At 38.9% G+C, this 6,000-nt stretch overlaps 1 protein-coding gene across 10 annotated transcripts in view; it reads left to right on the top strand.

Annotated features, from left to right (window-relative positions):
- The first annotated feature begins 3,590 nt into the window (after nt 1-3,590).
- Nucleotides 3,591-6,000, top strand: part of LOC121628724 (NACHT, LRR and PYD domains-containing protein 12-like) — a 2,607,341-nt gene continuing 2,604,931 nt past the window's right edge. For all 10 annotated transcript variants that reach the window (XR_006008221.1, XR_006008220.1, XR_006008219.1 and 7 more), the window contains exon 1: nt 3,591-3,687. The gene's annotated coding sequence lies outside the window, so the exon portion shown is untranslated. The remainder of the gene's footprint in view (nt 3,688-6,000) is intronic.

Below are 6,000 nucleotides of genomic sequence, written 5' to 3'. Positions count from 1 at the left end.
TAAGTTGTGATTTAAAAGATGGGAGTGAGTCAATGTTACGGAGTTCAGGTGGGAGTGTGTTCCATAACTGGGGAGCAGAGCGACTGAAGGCTCTGCTCCCCATGGTAGTGAGACGGGCACGGGGCACAGAAAGGTGAATGGTGGAAGATGATCTGAGAGTGCGGGAGGGAGTAGCTATATGGAGTAGGTCAGACAGATATGGAGGGGCCAGATTATGGAGACATTTGAAGGTGAAAAGCAGGATCTTGTAGTTAACTCTGAATTTTATAGGGAGCCAGTGAAGTTGTTTAAGAACCGGTGTGATGTGTTGAAAAGAAGGTGTGCAAGTGATAATCCGGGCAGCAGAGTTCTGAAGAAGCTGTAATTTATGAAGTGATTTATCGGGGAGACCAAAAAGAAGTGAATTGCAATAATCGATTCTTGAGGTGACCAGACTGTGGACTAGGATAGCTGCAGCATGTGGAGTGAGAGATGAACGCAAGCGGTTGATATTTCGGAGATGGAAGTAGGCAGACCGAGTGATGCTATTAATGTGTGAATGAAATGAAAGGGTGCTATCAAAAATGACGCCGAGACTTTTTACCTGAGGGGAGGGGAAAATAGAAGAGCTGTCAATGTTAACAGAGAAACTGTGAGATTTGGTTAAAGTGGTGGGTGTGCCGACAAGGAGAACTTCTGTTTTGCTGCTATTGAGTTTAAGAAAATTGGAAGAGAACCATGTCTTGACTTCAAGAAGACAATCAGAGAGGGACGAAGGCGGAACAGAAGAGTTTGGTTTTGATGAGATGTAGAGCTGTGTATCGTCAGCATAAGAGTGAAAATTGATATTGTATTTACGGAAAATATGACCAAGCGGGAGGATATAAATGATAAACAGAAGAGGCCCCAGGACAGAACCTTGGGGCACACCGGCTGTTACGGGGAGTGATTGTGATGAATGATCCTTAATGTGAATGAACTGTGTGCGGTCGGACAGGTATGAAGTGAACCAGGTAAGAGGAGTATGAGAGACGCCGATGGATGCCAGTCTATTAAGGAGGGTGCTGTGAGAAATAGTATCAAATGCTGCAGTAAGATCGAGGAGAATAAGGATGGTGATGAGGCCAGAATCAGCTGCCAACAGAAGGTCATTTGTTATTTTCAGAAGAGCTGATTCTGTGCTGTGGAGTGGACGAAAGCCGGACTGGAAGTGTTCAAACAGATTATTGATAGAGAGGTGTTGATGAAGCTGGGAGGCAACAACCTTTTCAAGGATTTTGGAGATGAAGGGAAGGTTGGAAATTGGACGGAGGTTATTAGGATCAGATGGATCAGCGCCAGGTTTTTTTAAGATCGGTGTGACGGCAGCTGATTTGAAGGCCAGTGGAACATGTCCGGTCATGAGGGAGGAGTGAATTATGGCAGTGATGTGTGGAGAGAGTGAGGAGAGACAGGACTTTACCAAGACTGTTGGGATCGGGTCAAGTGGGCTGGTGGAAGGTTTGGCTTTCTGAATCAGTTCAGATATGTCAGTTTGAGAAGGAAGGGTGAAGCTTGAGAATGAATGAATGATGGAGAAAGATGGAGAAAGAAAGTCCGCAGTGGAAGCTGCAGCTCCTTCAGAAGTGAGTTGTTGGTGGATATTGTCAATTTTTGAGGTGAAGTAGGACAGAAGGAAGTTACAGAAGTCAGTTGAGTTGAGATGTGAGAGAAAAGAGTCCGGGGGTCTAGTAATTTTATTGAACAAAGAATCAGGAAGATTTGTGAGGAACTCAACCAGAAAGGTGATCAGACTTGATGTTTCAATACCTTACAATGGTTAACACTTTTACTTTTAATTAAGTTACTAATGAGGAATAATGACTGTATTTACACTTACAGTTATCCATATTCTTTCACAGGCATGACTCTGCAAGGCCATGAAAGAAAAAAGAGGGTCTGCGTGAAGCTGTGGCATGAGGAGACAAGAACAGTTAACATGTTAAGATTTTAATGGGTCCTGGTTCACTTTTAACTGGAAAAGTCGGGCCCCGGTGTAAAAAAGGCTTCTGGTCTAGACAAATGTTCAAACAATATTTTTCATCATGAAGATTTTAAGTAATGTGTAGACTTACTTAGACTTTCTTAATTACCTGTTGGTACTGCTCACTTTCCCTCAAAACTAATAACAATTTATTGTCTTTCAGCTTTTATTTCAATTTGTTACCTGTGTTCAAGTTGTGACATTAAACCTTTTTCTACTCATTAGTTTTCCTTTGTAATTGTTGCATTGTTTCTGAAAAATTCGCCACAGTCTTATCCTCCACACACCTTTCTTTTTTCTCTTTGTAGTTTCTTAGTATTCTGCTGGGAACCTGCTAACTGGTTGAGGTGCTGCTCCTCATTCCCCTGTCCACTGGAGGGCAGCACCATTCAGACAAACAAACAAGCTATGATCTGGCGGCTGACAGGCTGGATGCCTTTTGTACACCAGAAGGAGGCAGGAAAATGTCTTTCCCAATAAAGAAAATTAGGCCCAAAAAAAAGAAAGGAGAGAAAATGAAGTAAGATAAAGGTGCTTCATCATTATTTTGAAAAGAGGGGTGAGCGGGACCTAAACCAACACAGTTTGAGCTGATTGCAGCAGAACATTGGGATTTATTTAGGAGCAACCAAGCTCAAAAACAATCAGATTCATCAGTTATTACCGCTAATCATTTGACTGAGAAGTCATCGTGAAAACAGTTTGACTCTGTATTTTATCCCTTTCCCAGTGATTAATCATATTTAGCATAAATGAATTCCTTATGATCTCAGGATTGTGAAGATGCATAAGATTTAAAGAACCATAACGTTAAAACATCAAGTGATCTTGGGTTAACATTTAATCAAATGAGACATTACAACTTTAGGGCCATAATGAAAGATAAATATGGTGTGTCTGATCCCTCAGACTCAGTCAGATTTAATGTCCCTTAACACACAAAAAAAAAAAAACTTGAAAAAGGGCTATTTCTTAAAAATAATAATCATGTGATATTTATTGGTTAATAAAGTTTTCAGGTACTACCATTCACCTGAAAGGTAATCAGCCATGTTATAGGATCCAGTGTACATGGTTCAGTGGACAATTTTAAAAAATATCCATATATTTTTCTGCAAATATAAATAAATATGAGTAAAGTCTGACTATTTGACTTTTATTATGCTGGTTTTAAAAAGCAAACCTCTGCGAGATCAGAATGAACTTAAAATTCAATTGGAAGTTTTTCTTTACTTTTTTTTTCTAACTTGAATCCATAGGAATATTAATTTATAGATTTGATTCAATTATAAATTCTCTATTAGTATGTTTCACTTTTGATCTGTTTAACACACAAAAAGGGGGATTTTTCTTTACAAAATCTATTATGATATTATTATTATTTATGTTATTTAAATTATTTTGTGTTTCAGTTTCAGCAACAGTAACAGTCGGGTAAGTAAAGGAAAGCAGATGGAACATCACGTTACTAATTTTTTAACATAGCAAAAAAAAGAAAGAAAGAAAAAAAGAAAGAAAGAAAGAAAAAGAATAAAAGTGTGTTCTGAGTAATGGGGGGGGGGGGGGGGGGGCTTATCCCAGTAGAGCGCCATGTCTAGCATCGCCCCTGAATGAAACTGAAAGTAAGGACATTAAAGAGTCCATTTTGAATGGTCAGCAGGAGGAAATCTGGGTTCTGGATCAGGGTACGTGTAAACATCATTCTTCTGTTTTTGAGTTATAGTTTTTGAGTCAGTTTTTGAGTCAGAGTTTGTGAGTCGTTTGTGAGTGGGGATTTCTTTCTGTGGACCGGAGAGGACGAGCAGACTCTGACAGTCCGTCGCCTCGGACAGCTTTTATGTAACTGCGTAGTTACTGTGAGTGACTTCCTGTTCCCTACAGAAAACATTTTTCTGATTATCTAGAAACGTGTTTTTTTTGGGGACCTTGAACTTATCGCCGTCGTTCCTTCGCTCACTGGAACATCTGGAACATCTGGAAGCAGCTTGAACGGTGTGGTCTGCGGGTCGTAGGGCCGCACCCATAGTTGCACACTTGTTGTCTTGCGTCTCTGCCCCGGACATCTTTGCACTAGGCTACATGTTTTTTATTTATTTATTTATTTTTTAAAGAAAACTTTATTTGTATATTCAAATTATGCACAAACATCAATACGTCTTTACAAAAGCACTAACTGCCTGTCTGCTATACAAGAATATAGAGAAGAGGTAAACAGTGGATACTTTTTTTGTTGTTGTTTTTTGTTTGTTATTTTTTTGTTTGTTTTTTTGTTTGTTTGTTTGTTTGTTTGTTTTTTTGTTTGTTTTGTTTTGCCAGTGATTGTGTTATTTTTTATTTAGACGCTCTAACGGCAAAATTATCCCTAGCTCCCCACAGTAAACAACCCTTTAACAGTTTCCTGGATCCAGGCAATGATCTGGATCACTCCCAAAAATCTATCTTGTTCCTTGTTCCATCTATGAATTTTCAAGAAAATGTCTAAAAATCCGTTTATAATTTTTAAAAATTTATGTTACTAACAGACAGACAAAACAAGACCACAGAATACATGACTGTAATAATAACAAAAAGCAAAAAAGGGTAAAGAAAGTACTGAGTTGTACACACCAAATTTTGGTATCTCTAAGGAAGATGAGCATAAATTATCATATATTAGATCTGTAAAGATTTCAAGTAGGGCTGATAGATGTTGCAAATACCTATACTTTTTGCTAGAAATTTCATGATTTTGTTTTTGATTATTGATTGTGATTATAATAAAACAGTACAATATTTTTAATAAAACAATTTTATTAAACTGAATGGCAGAACTAAGACATTTAAATTTAAGCTTTATCTTGTTTTTAAACTATATAAAATAAAAAACACAATCAACAATGTAACAAAATTAAAACTCACAACTGTCTGAGAAAAATAAAGTCAATTTTGCAAATTAGCTAAACAAAAGCAAAGATGTGCCTGGTAGAAAATGTGCCTACATCTTCTACCAGGAATCTTGGTGTCATGGTAGACAACCAGTTGACCTTTAGGGACCATGTTGCCTCGGTTGCTCGATCTTGCAGATTTGTTCTCTTCAACATCAGGAGGATCAGACCCTACCTGACTGAACACATGACCCAGCTCCTGATCCAGGCTCTGGTCATTTCACGCATTGACTACTGGAACTCCTTACTGGCTGGCCTGCCTGCATGCTCAGTTAAACCTCTGCAGATGATCCAGAACGCAGCAGCACGTCTGGTCTTCAACCAGCCCAAAAGAGCTCATGTCACTCCGCTGCTAATCGCTCTCCACTGGCTTCTAGTTGCAGCACGCATCAAATTCAAAGCTCTGCTTCAGGCTTACAAAGCAATAACCCAAACAGCTCCTGTCTACCTTCACTCCTGCATCCAGAGCTACACTCCCTCTCGACAGTTACGCTCTGACAGCGAAAAACGCCTAGTGCTCCCACCACAACGTGGCTCTGTTGTCCCCCGGTGGTGGAACGATCTACCAAACTCCGTCCGATCCGCAGAGTCCTTATTCACTTTTAAAAGTAAGCTAAAGACTCAGTTGTTTAAGGAGCATTTCCACACTTAGCTTAACTCATCTACTCAGAATGAGTTAGAAAGATTTGATTAAACTAAGTACTGAAGAAGCTGTGTGCACTTATGCCCAAGTTGATATTGTTTGATTAAATCATGATGTTTGTATTTAAACAAAATGACTTACAAAAACTATATATATATATATATATATATATATACACTGCCTCTAGCACTACATGACAACACCTGGGTCCAACTGGACTCAAAGCAGCCTGACTATCACTTAATTATGATGTCCCATCTTGTTTGAAATCGTGCTTGTGTTGTTCTTACTCTCAAATGTAAGTCGCTTTGGATAAAAGCGTCTGCTAGATGACTGTAGAATAGAGTAGAATAGAATAGAATAAACCCTACTATTGGTTGGCTCTTATTCACATTCTTTGTCTTTTTGCCTTCAAAGTCCTCTGCATGAAA

Source organism: Melanotaenia boesemani, chromosome 18 (genome assembly GCF_017639745.1).
Source record: "Melanotaenia boesemani isolate fMelBoe1 chromosome 18, fMelBoe1.pri, whole genome shotgun sequence".
Lineage (NCBI taxonomy): Eukaryota > Metazoa > Chordata > Actinopteri > Atheriniformes > Melanotaeniidae > Melanotaenia > Melanotaenia boesemani.
Note: the sequence above shows the minus strand (reverse complement) of the source record. Positions and strands in the feature narration are given on the sequence as shown.